Source organism: Leiobunum rupestre, chromosome 4, assembly GCF_980474605.1.
Source record: "Leiobunum rupestre chromosome 4, qqLeiRupe1.1.hap1, whole genome shotgun sequence".
NCBI lineage: Eukaryota > Metazoa > Arthropoda > Arachnida > Opiliones > Sclerosomatidae > Leiobunum > Leiobunum rupestre.
In genome coordinates this window covers 46,800,993-46,814,427 of record NC_143387.1, presented here as the reverse complement: position 1 = coordinate 46,814,427, position 13,435 = coordinate 46,800,993, and the positions used below count along the sequence as shown (strand labels likewise).

Genomic DNA, 13,435 nt, shown 5'->3' with positions numbered 1-13,435 from the left:
TAAATGAGGTAAGTTAACTATTATTTGAGCCTAATTTAAAGTACTCTCGCGTTAGCGAAAATCTGGGCTGTAAACTAAACCCGGTGCAATGGGAATTATCAAGGCCATCGCAGTTTGCCTAAGACACTTATAATTTCTTGATTACAGTACGAAGGAGAAGAAACTAGGTGAAAGTACTTATATAAACGAGGGGAGTTAAATGCGCCGGATTTCCCCCCTCTGTTTATTTCCTATTATTATCTTCCGAAACAACCCTGATTCATTGTAGGCCCGTTAGCCGACGCCGCGCATCCCTTTAAAGCTAAAGCATTTTCTTTTCGCTGCTTCGAAGCTCAATCGTTTGGGCAATTGACATTATCATGGACCAACATCCTCCTTTTCTCGCGCGGCACAAAATCACCCCCCCCCCCCCCCCATCGCTAGCACCCATTCCATTGTCACCCGCGACTATAACGGCAAACTCCCCCCCCCCCCCGCACTATCGACTTCCAGTTCGGCGGCCACCCCACGCGGCGGGGGCTTGAACCAGAGTTTGGGGTACTCATTTGAGAGGCAACTCTGACTTGGATAACTTCGTTCTATCCTCGCGTCTTCACCGATTCTCTTCGAACTCGAGTTTCTTCTTCGAAACTGACGCAAAACTCGTTCTCCGCCTGTGGATTATATCGGCCTTTTGGAAAACTCCACCACACCGAGGATTTTTAAAGGGGATTAACTACTTATCCGTAAGTTTCATTGACTTTCCTGTACGATAGTTTTCATTTGGGGTAGAGGTAAAGTTGCCAGTCGCGGCAGTTATGCTGGCGTCTGCGTTGTTCCAAAAATCTTTGAACTTTGTGGCCCCTATAATGTAAAATACCCGAAATTAAGTTTGAATAAGAGAATGAAATTAGCCTACGCGATCCGTAGGGGCGGCGAACTACCTATACGGTAATCTTGTCTAAAGTTCAGGTTCGGTTAACACGCGTATACTTTGATTTTCAGATTTTGATTTATAAAGCACCTTAATACTTAAATTTTAAATTATTTTTGACTTTCAAATAAACTCGTACAATTATCCAATAATAATTTTCCAGAAATTTGGGTTTGAACCACAGGGTATAAGCGCGTAAGCGACATTGAAAATGTAGAGAACAGGAGAGGAATTTCATTAATTCAATAAATTAATTTAATGTAATAACTAAACCTATCTGATAGCGTTGAATTGATCAATAAATTCAAACATATCGCTTCAAATTGATTTAAATAAGTGCATGGCGGAACGTATTATTCTTTGCCCCGTTACGGAAATGAAACAATTGGAATAAGGAGTGAAAGAAATGGTCTGAATGGCATCCGTTGTCGGACTTACGGGCCACGCTTTGCTCTTTTGAAACAACGCGCTGCGGGTTTATATTTCAAAGGGCATTTTGCCTAGATGAATTTCAGTACCGCGACGTCGGTATTCAAAGCTCAGTCAACGCGCGAATGTCTATTCGCGATCTTAAAATTGCTGGGATAGTTTGAAGATAATTTTCGGCCGTCTTTGCCCCGTGACCCGTACCATATAATTCGACGGACTCGTCACTCGTAAATAGATTTTTAATGGCCTCTAAAGGTTACATCACGTTGTAAATACATTTTCATTAAAGGCCGAAGCAATTCTTCGAACGCGCTCGTAGAGTTATTCTTTGTTACAGATGTAAAACTTCGTCACTTATGAACCAAAGTCAGGGAAGTCATTTAGTGAATTTTTATGAGCTAAAAAAGTTCACGAATTTTTCTAATACCAACTCAGAATCGGATGAATATTTTGGAAAAATACTTTGTTCTGTCTATGATCCCGAAAATCACCAGCAATTATGCAATAACAATTTCGATTAAAAATTCAAAAAATATTAAATTTGACCCGTGTTTTTGGCCTTTATAAAAACTGTTTTCCGGAGCTTAAAGGCCTAGGTTTTTTTCTGCCTGTCCCCCTTTAAATTAACTTAGTGGAGCACAAATACCCTGGTGGTAGGCCAACCGCTGAACATGTTGGCCTAATTTTAAGGGGGACAGGCAGAAGAAAAGTTAGAAAACCTAGGCCTTTAAGTTCTGCCCCTCCTGAAATGACATCCCTAAAAAAAGTATGTTAATAGTAGACAATCTGGTTGTGATAATTGCTTAGTTTTAGTAGAACAATAATTTATTGGTTAATTGAGATTTTGTTCCACATTTGGTAATGTTCATTGGCTTTTATTACACAACGCTTTCTATTTTGCGGATAAAAATACTAAACGATTTTAATAGTTTAATTAGTGCAATCTAAATAAGGCATAATCGCTATCGAAAAAACTAATAGAGACATTATTTAATGAAATAATAATTTACCAAAACCTATCAAGTAATATTTTCTTAATTTCCGAGGTAGTTGCGCATCTGGTAAGATACATAGCGACTCCTTGAATCGGTAACCATGGTCTAAATCGGGTACACAATCGAAATACAGTTTTTGGTCGAAAATGCTAGTTATTTCGATTATTGATAAATGACGCTCTGTAAAACGTTCAAAAGAGTATAAATGTCGTATAGTCGAACTCGACACGGTATGTGGTATCGAAATCGAATTCTCGTTGTCGTATAGCGTGCGCAAATGCCACGCGTAATTTACATATCGAGCGTTGAATATCGAAAGAATCGCGACTTAATCCCAATTGCGCTTCTGAAATGTACATACTTCTCGTTTTATTGTACACGGTGATATATTTTTTATTGTATATACGATTTTTGTCAACTTGAAGTGGTTAAAACTATAATTGCCTGCGCGCTCTAAACGCGAAAACTGTGTTTTTCGGTCCTCGAACCTTTCACTTATCCCGTAATAAGTTTCGCTATTTCCCAGTGAAGAGGACCGCGCTCGCTATAACAATGCTTATTCGAATGGAATGTCGCGATAAAATATTACCGAGCAATCAATTAGTAAAACCACCATTTCCATCACTGATGACCTCTTATTCTTTCGCCCGTTCTTTTAAGGCGTTCTTTGTGGTCAAAAAGCAGACGCCGTGTTATTTCTTTTTATTCGGAGCACGCGGATACTCGGCTTTATTAATAGCTCTCTGGATAACGTCGTCATCTACTTTGGAGAATTTCTTACGTCGCCCGTTTAAATATAAATAGGGAAATTTCAGAGCTCTACGCTTCGAAGCTACAAATTACCGCGACGTGATATAGGGAGTTAAATTGTTATTTTTAAATGAATTTTTTAAGGCAATGAAGCGAATACCTCAGGCTGAAAAAACGAACCACGCCAGAGTTGTTAACGGAGAAGCTATTATTACGCGCTTAAAGAAATATACTGCTAGATTATTGAACGTCTTAAGTCTTCGCGGAAGCTTTTAAATTTAAGCTAGATAATTAATATTAAGTATATTGAAACAGAAGAATTGTAATTACACAAAAGATTATTTTTACATCCAAGGCGGATATATTATGTACTTTTGAGTATAGCTTTTGGAAAGTAAATCTTTCAGAGCTTTTATCTTTTCAATGATTTAAATTAAACTTACCGGAAATCCCTAGTAGTGGGTAAAATTTAAAATAGGCCCTAGTATATTATTTAATTTAATTTGGAAGTCTGGTTTTTCCCACGCTTATTGGACCAAATAGGAAAGCGTAAATATTAAACAGCTGAACCATGAATTAGGCAAAAAGCGCGGTGTTGGAAAAACTTCCTGATATTTGGAAGGCCTAATCAGAATTTACTAAAGCTCCTTACTGCGGCTCTATCTTACGCCTTAGTAAAAAGAATCGCGAAGACCGACTAAAAGAAGTTTACAAGGCATCTTAGAGAGCCGTTGAGAAAATGTTGAAAGTCTTTAACAAGCTTAAAAAATCCAAACTTGGCACCTCACTTTAGTCCACGCTTTATTTACAGAAGCGAATTTTAAGGTACAGTGACTTTTATATAAACTACTTTGCTGTGTGTTACGGGATTTCATAATAAAAGTTAAATAACGTAATAAGTGTATATCCAATTTCACGCTACCTTTGAATTGGCGTAACTGGCCACATCAGGGGTGTGGAGCAGTGGCTCGTGCCAGCTAGGAGCAACAAACACAGCATCCCACACAAGGAGAACGCAACCCGTCAAAAGTCGTGAATTTCCTTGTGTACAGTTTTCATTGGCTAGACGCTTTAGCACCTTCTGCCGTCGGAAGGGGAAAATTCGGAAATTGTCTTCCCCCCTTTCCGTAAAACGTTCACGTAAAAGCTCGTCCAATGAAATTCGTACGCAACAATGCGTTAGCGTGTTTAAAGGCTAGCTGCGTTATCCTAGTGTGGGGTGCTGTGTGTTTGTTGCTCCTAGGTGGCACTGTTTGAAAAATCGGAACCACTCCTTCCACGTGGTAATAACGCTAATAGAGAGCACCAAGGACTTCCCACCACCCTCCTACGCGTTGTAACCCGGCCACCTGATCTAAAGACATTAAAAGTAGCAAGTTGACTTTGGCCTATGGTGCGGTACCTTGGATTAGATTAGCTGATTATTATTACTATTAAATAGTGGCGTAGCTAGGATTGTGGTTCAGATATTCACTAAAACAATATAAAAGATTTATTCATACCATCATACATTACCCTACCAACACGAAGACTTATCGACTGACGTATTGCCTAAAATTTCGAAATCGCGTTCCAATAATACGGTATTAAACCAAAATTATATATCGTTACGGCGGAATAGTTTTATCCCGCGGGGGTTAAGCAAAGCCTCATCAAGGTTCTAACTCAAACTTCAAAACGCTTTCACAGCGCTTCAATTTTAACTTGGCGAAACTGCGGAAACCTTGACGTTCCGGTTCGAAATGTCGGGTGCTTACTCTCTCAATTAACCGTATAGTCGTAATATCGAGGAAATATTCGAAATGACCTGGCGTTGATGAGCGATTCGTTACTTTTATCAGGTTTCCATAAACGGAGCGTAGTATTGAATTTGTAAAGGGAAACTTTAACATTTTATCAATGAAATATCGGTGTCGTCAATTTCGTAATTAAGACTGTTCAAGGGTTGCCGAGACGTTACGTTTTGGTGCCCGCGTGCGTATCTGCCTTTTACGACACGTTAGAATACTAGAGTATTAGAAGTCAGCGTAACGCGAGACTAACAGCGTCGAAACACGATCGTTCCGTACATTTTGCTAGCGCTAACGGGTAAGGTTTATTTCCGGTCTAGACGAATGAGATTTATCCCTAATTTGTCCTCTTCCAGTTGATGTTTCTCTCGGCCGTTTGTTGTCACGCGTCGAGAAATTATTCATACTTGATGTATTTGTTTTTGACTCTAAATCAATATTTCGAATTAATTAATGTAAAATACGCGTGGCGATAATTGACTTTAAGAACGCTAAAATTCACTGGTATCAATTGCGAGCTTATTTTTGATGCCTAATTTCTGCCGTTATAGTCTTTCATATCGAATGCGGTAAATTAGCCCTGGATAATATTTCGCAAAGGGGCTGAAATGTTGAACCTTTTTTGCTAAGAAGGGATTTTAAAACTTCGAAGTCCGCTTGAATATCCTGAAATAACGATGCAAAAACTGACCAAAATAAGAGAAATAAGTTCTTAAAAATCAGGAAACCAGATATGGAAATTGCGTTATTGGAAATCCGAAGTGGAAGCGTGTAGTGTGTTTTATACGTAAATATATTTTTTTCAAGGTCTGCAACATCCGATCTCACCGTGAAAAATTTCAATTTAAGAAAACGTTAGACGATTCTAACCAGTTAATATTTTAACATTTGTTATAAAGCAGTCAACGATTGCCTTAAATGTATATTAATATATTTAATTATAAATTTTTTATGTAAAATCGGATTGGTAGCGAAATGATAAAAACGGATAATTTCTAAATTGATATGTTTATCCGGCGAGCTGACTTCTAAATGTCGGATAAGCCACCTCTTGGAAACGTGAACAATCTACACTCCTGCAACTGCCATACACGTTTTCGAGGGCTGGATTAACCCCTCTAATATACCGCTTTATAATACCCTTGCAAAACCTTTCTATAGACATTTCTATAAAGATATGTTGTGTTAGTAGATATATTGTGAAACAGGTCTTTAGAATATTTCATAGATTGTCTTTAGCAAATGGTTCATTTTTCTAAAATTGGTTTTCAGAATACCGTTCTATAGATTCCATTGAATAGTTTCTATAAAAATCTTGAAAGTTTTCTTTAGGTCGCAAAGAACAGTTTCTCTAAACATTTAGGAGATTTTTTTTAAACTTCTTGAACGTTTTGTTTAATTCCGTAATATTTTCTTAAGGCCCTTTAAGAAATTAATAGAATATCATTCGAATTATCAAAAGTCAAAATTTAGGCCAGAGATTCCAACAGTAGACCGGTTTCGCCCTTTTGGGGCTCATCAGTACTGTCATATGTAACATAATTACTCATAAGTGTGCCAGAAAGAACTTTTCCACAATGAGACCTTGTTGCAAGGATATGACGTAATTGGCGTCACTTCCCAGTCGATGACGGTTTTATCGTCATCAAAACTAGTTCTGGCGGGGCCGCGGGGAGGGAAGGAAGTTAAAACCAGTTTTACGCGACGTTAGTCCGTATTTTCTTTGGTGGCTTTGAAACAAGGTCTCATTTAAATTTTTAATACAGAGATGTTAAACAGAGGCACACTTATGAGTAATTATGTTACATGTGGTACTGTGTAGGAACTCTGGCTAACCTCGGAAATCTGCCGATATAGGGCACTCTGAATGTTTATCATTCGAATTTGTTCATTATTTTATTTCAAATTTAAGCTAACACTTAGTGGAAATGGGACCTTGCTATCAATTTTTCTATAGATCACTCTATAGGATATATAAAACCCCCTTCACCCTCTAAAGAGCTCTAAACGATTTCATAGAGATTGTATAGAAAGTTTTCTTACGGGTAATGATGAATAAATAGCAAGAATGTCTCGCAGTTTTATTTGTCGCTAATCTCACGCAGCCAAATAAAAAACGCTAGTAATTAATTTATTTCGAACATACGTCCAAAATAATCAAGAATTAGCGTACATTTAAGTTTCAAAACTACGAGATGAGCTATGTGGAACGATTTCAATTGGCAAGGGTACAAGTCAATGAATTTTACCTTGATATTTTCCACCGTCAAATAGTTCGGGAAGGAGTTCGTAAAATATGGGACTTGAGAAATATCTATAGAGCTCGGCGGAACAGATAAATTAACCACCAAAAATGTCGATTATTCAACAATATTTCGGTTAACTGTTTATTTATGAATATTATTCGCTGTTATAAAACTATTTAATATACCAAAAATAACTTTTAGTTCGGATAATTTTCGGTTATGGATAAAAACAAATAAAACGGTTACTTCTAATCCAAACCCCGAGCTCTAGAAATATAACTTCGTCCTTTAAAACCATAATACCAGACTGTGCATAATATTATTTAATTCTGATTTAAGCCGTAACAAAAGTCGGTGAAATTCAGGGTTTAGATTTATAAAACCTAATGGCTTTTATGAACCAAGCACTTCGACCAGATGTCCATTGTGCAGCCCCAGCCTTTTAGACCTTGAAACGAAGCGCAAGATTTGCTTCGCAGACATATTGGAAATATCTCTCGTTTCCAGCCTGTGTATACTAAGATGCTCAAACCTTTGGGCCGCAAATAAATCACACCTAGTATGATAACTATATCAGATACCGTCTTGTAAATTTGTCATTATCTGTAAATCCCGTAAATGTTAGCCGATTTGGCTGAAAATATCTGACTCGGTTGAATTTCGGGCGGATGTACGATGAGCTTCAACTGAGCCAATTTTAAACCGAGTGTATTTAAATCCGGTGGCATCCACGAATGAAATTGGTGAAATTGAAAATAAATATGAAGTTCGGAAAAACGTTTACTGAAAGTAAAAAATATGATATTTCCTACATTAAAAAACGTTTCGTCGGTTGAATCCAAAACAATATCGCTGCCGCGGATTCTCATAAATCAACGTAATAGTTTAAGAAATAATGAATTTTCGCGTATAGATAAAGGCGATCAGTCAATTTGTAACTGCTACTTGACCTCGCGATATATTGGACGTTGTCTAATTTGTTTTTTCCATTGGGCCAACCAGACTGCTTTTGAAATATCGGGATACGTATATCAAATTCAAGGTTTTATTTCTAGAGATGAGCGAGCTACCAGTACGTACTAAATAAGATAACAATCGCAACCTTTAAGGCATTATTCCGCGGAAGGATACAAAAACAAGTCGTAAATCGTCCACTTGGTAGTGGCGTTAGTCGAGTTAAGGCTCGGGTTCGGCGGGTATATACTACCTCCAGGCTCCCGAGAAAGTTATCTCGGCGGAAACTTACGTGATATTTTTTCGTTGCCCCGGGGCTGTATTGGGCGCGAGCACGCGGAAGTATTTCTATGATTTACTTACTCGGTATTTGAAAATTTCTCCTTCGGGATGCCGAGAAATCAGAAATGGAAATTTCCTATGCACTTTTTGGGTGAGCAATATTTCCCGAATAGACGAGCGGCCCATTTTCCACGAAGACGAAAAAATGATTGCGTTTTTGAGAAGGATCAATCCGATATCTCTTCCGCGACAAATTGGTTTGCGAAATATCGGGTATTACGTTAAATTACGTGTTTTTATACGTAGTGTTTACTTGGAAACAAAACTCGATAGCCAGTGTAATAGTCTTTTTAATTTCTTAAGAAATATTTTCACGAATGAATGGTCTTAAGAGTGGCTACGTCAATTTTTGCGGAATTACGCTTCTAAACTGGTACAATGGAAATACTAGGAAAAAGTTTGATCCGGAATTTCTTTGAAGTGACATCTTTCACGAGATATTAAAAAATGACTTTCATACCATTTTAGAAAAACGTGTTAACCTAAATGTACTCGGCTTGTTCGAAAATACCTTTATATTATTGAGAATAATTTATTTTCTAGCCCAACGAATTTAATTAAAGAAATACTTTCTTTCGGTATTCTTGGGCGTTATATTTTATTTCGTTCTAGAATTTTCTTCCATAAAAACGTTAATAACCTTTTCACAAACTAATAATAAAACGTGGCCACTAGGAGCCGGGTGGCCGGAGCCGCGATGGCTTGATCTGGAATTGAAGTCGCAAACCAAATGACTATACAAAGAATTTAGGGGAAAATAAAATTCAATAGTTTCTGAGGTTCAAAAATAGGGAAATTAAACAAAGCTTTGATTTAACCGGAATCTCATATGCGATAGACAGCCAAGCTAGCTTAAGGAAAGGAATTCGAATCAATTTAATTTCTAACTTTGAGCGCTAGAAAACGTTTCCATACTTTCTAAAAGGAATTGGGTTATATAACACTCTAAGAAAACTGCGTATTTACCCCGATTTAATGGAAACTATTGAATTTGCAGAGATTAATATATTGAAAGGAAAAATTACAATGACGTAATTTCCATCTAATTCTGCATTGACAGCGTGTAAACATATGGTTTCATTAGCAGAGTATCCTTCCCCGGAATTTCCGATCATTTCTTTTTAAAAAGTGGCTGAATATTTAAGGAAGCGTCCAATATTGACGTGAGGCGATTTTGTCGATTTTTCAACCCCCCCTCTCCCCTTGGTGAGATGTCGTGAGATTTGGCTCGTCCCCCTCCTCCCCCTAATATCACGTGAGATTTTTCAAAATGCGTATTTTTAGTGTAAATATGTTAATCTGCGTTTGATTGCGTTGGATTAATTTAAAAAAGAACACAATTTGCTTAATTATTTATATTAAAAGGCCGACTACATAAATCTTCGGTTTACTCTGTCTTTCACTGGAAGTCGGCTGACTGCATGGCACACGTAAATTGCAGTTAACCGACTTCCAGTGAAAGACAGAGTAAACCGAATATTTATGTAGTCGACCTTTAAGACTAGTTGAGACTAGTATTTTAGACTTTAATGAGGAAGGGGAATTCCCTTCAAGGTTAAACGCGGAACCGGCGCGAACGAACGCGGACGCGCATCTAATAATTCTAATTGGCACATGAGCGCAAATCGTAGTAGCTTCTATTTCATCCCCCCGGCGCAGAAAACGATGCGCAAAGGGGTTAATGTCAGGGGCGAAGCTTTGGGGGGGCATCGCACCCTCCGAACATTTTCTCAGAGTTGGCAAACTTGGCAATTTGAACTTGAGTTGGCAAAGAAAAAAATTCTGGAGTATTCACTTTAGCTCGATTTAAGTCAAGTAATTTTAATGTAATGGACCGCTGCAGCTTCTATTTGTTTTTTTTTATAATATTTTATTTTTATTACTTTAAAAAAGATTAAATTTCAGAAAATTTCATTCCATTTGGTTTAGGATTATTGATTGTGGATTTGTGTTCATACTCTACTCAGAATAAGTTTTTTAACAGTTCTGTTACATTTACTTTGGTTTCATCCAATTTGTCTTATCTTCCTACTTTACGGTAAACCAGAGCGCCCGAGTGAAATAAATACAATTGTTGAACTATAGGCCTACTAACGTAAAGCTTTATCATAGAAATCAGAGTATTCGATTGCGATTGTAGTGATCGAAGTTGTCGTGTACATTGTTTTACCAAATGAAACAATTTATTTTCTAATAATTTTCTGTAATGCGGTATCACTTTCACTTCTTGGCAAATAAAAATTAAAACAAAAGAAATAAGGCGGTATCACATTATTAAAATTGCAGGTATTTAACTTTTTATTTATGGTAATGTTTTCTATTTTCTTCTTTTCCAGTGGGGTTTGTAACAGGATCAGAATTGTGTTAACATAATAACATTAGGATTAGACCCTAGTTTAGGCGGATTTAACCTTGGACTCTTGCCCGCAAAAACCAGGCCAAAATCAACCTTGGGCAAAAATCCTTGGTTACGCATAATCACATCTACAGACTACAGAATTCAACTTATTTGATTAATAATAATAATAATAATAATCAGCTAGGCTAATACCCAAGGCAATACCTTAGGCCCAAGTCATCTAGCGACTTATTATACCTTTAAACAGGTGGCCGGGTTACAATGCGTAGGAGGGTGGTGGCAAGCCCTTCATGCCACGCGAGCCAACAGCTCCCTACACTAACTATTAACGTTAGTTAATTAAATGGCAGGTTACGCCACCACCTGAATTTCCCATAAAAACATGCAGGGGAAACTGATAGAAGGTGCAGACTGTGTACGTAAAGCTACGTGACTACGTCTAAACACCCACAAGTTTCCCATACACGTATTCAGAAATTTCAGAGTTCAGACGGTTTTAGAGCAGTGCCTTAAAGGCCGACTACGTTAATTTTCGTTTTACTCTGTCTTTGACAGAAAGTAGGCTGACTGCAAGACACATGTGCTATGCAGTCAGCCTACTCCCAGTTAAAGTTTGAGTAAACCGAAAATTCATGTAGTCGGCCTTTAACCTGCCTACTTGAGTCGAAATCCATCCAAATTTATTTCCCAAGGCAAAGTTATCAGGCCATAAGATCACATACCAAGGCATTTTAGCGTTTTATGAAGAAGTATGTAAGGTAGAACTCATGACGCGGAAAATGTATTTTCGCTTAAACTGTCAAATTTCCACTGTTTCATGGAGACCCTTTATTCTTTTCAATGGAGGGATGGGGCGGACAATTTTTGGAAATTTGTTAGACCTTATTCCTAGTTAATTAGAATAGCGTTTAGTGAATAGTAATTTACTACCTAAAAGTCTAAAAGAACTATAATCAAACAAAATCGTTTGGGCGAAGTAGTTAACGTTGTAATATTTATGTTATTGCTTTAGTTGTTTAACATTAAATATTGAAATGAACTCACACAAGAGGCTTTATGAGTAGTGAAAAATATATTTTAGACAATATCAACTTTTCTTAAGTTATCCAGTGTTGGGCCAAATTAAAAAATCGACGTATACAAGTCAGCAACGTGTAATATTTCTTTACGCATTGCACTGAAAACGTAACATGTATATAATACACGTAATAAAACTTTGACCTTACACTATTCACCTACTTATTAACTGCAAGTTTAAAGTTGGCAAATTATTGGTAATGAGTTGGCAATTTCATAGACTTAGCCCCCCCAATCCTAAGCCCTTCGCTACGCCCCTGGGTGTTATCGTGTAGGATTTATCCATATTTTAGTGGAGAAACATGTTTGACTTAATTTAACCCAGTTTTATCGCAATTTTACACTGTTTATTGCGGAAAACAATTACGTGAGATTTGCCGAAACCCCCCCCCCCATCCTCCACGTGAGATTGGGTGAGATTCCGCTCGACCCCCTCCCTCCCCTAAACGCCTCCCTAACGCTTATATAATGGCGTTTAATAGGAAACTTTAAGGCCGCGAATCATCCTGTCGCGATTGTTTTAGCGTCTATAGACGAAATTACTCAAACTCTAATAGCGTCGTCTTTATTTTTCTAATATTCGCGAAACTTCAATTCTTAGGAAATCTTATTAGGTTCAATCAGGATGAAACGTAACTAAAATATTTACACTTTTAGTTTAGAAGCGCTGACAAGGTTGTATTGATTTTGCACGCGTGGCCTGTCTCGGACGGAACTTTCGCGTTGATCGGTCCTGTAAGATATCCGTCGTCAGTTTTCGGTGGCCGGGCCCGCGTACAGCCATCATTCCGCCTTCGAAGGAAAAGATGCCCCAACTTTGGCCGACCCTTCACGAATAACTCGTTGCGTTCTAACAAGAGGCCACCCAGCGTGCCCTTCAGGCCTCACTCGGAAATTCGGCCAATGTCCACTTTTATAATTAGGATGAGTGTATAGACCACTTCGACGAATCTCGGTCACTTATTTTTAGCCTAAAATAAGACTCTTCTGAACCAAGTTTGTTTTGTAAAACAATCTTTTAAAAGCTCGATCTATAATCTAGGAAGTGTCTCTAACTTCGTGTTTGACGCGTATTCGGTAACGAACATTCTACGAAACTTTTATATATTTTAAAAATTTTGTAATCCAGTCAAATAGCTTTCTAATTTGAAAATGTTTCCCCGGGAGGGTGGTACTCTTAAAGGGCGACGCCGGGGTTGGCGGGTGGCCACGCTACGATTTGATATATCTGGATAAAAAAATCCGCGCCTCGTGATTGTAGATATGGCCAATCATATTCTGTCGCTCTTCTACCCCTCTTTCGAACGGGAGACTAGTCAAAATTCAAATGCCGGTTTGACCCTTTAAGAGCGAACAGTGAGCTATTATATTTGAAATCCAAAATGCACTTTTTCATAGGCTGACAGGTGCTTTCACCGCTGTTGCCAACGCGAGTGGAAGCTTCAGCTCGCGTTCTTTTTCTGGAAAGCGTACAAAATCGTAGAATGGGCTTCAACTATATTTTAAATTTCATTTCCTTGGCAATATTGAAATGAATGTTAACGGTTTCTTTTATTCACGCCACGAGAGGGGGTAGGGGG

The 13,435-nt window shown here is 37.9% G+C and overlaps 1 protein-coding gene across 1 annotated transcript in view; it reads left to right on the top strand.

The window, feature by feature from the left end:
* The first annotated feature begins 562 nt into the window (after window positions 1-562).
* Window positions 563-13,435, top strand: part of LOC149948007 (cyclic nucleotide-gated channel alpha-3-like) — a 56,665-nt gene continuing 43,792 nt past the window's right edge. The window contains exon 1 of the mRNA XM_090171414.1: window positions 563-725. The gene's annotated coding sequence lies outside the window, so the exon portion shown is untranslated. The remainder of the gene's footprint in view (window positions 726-13,435) is intronic.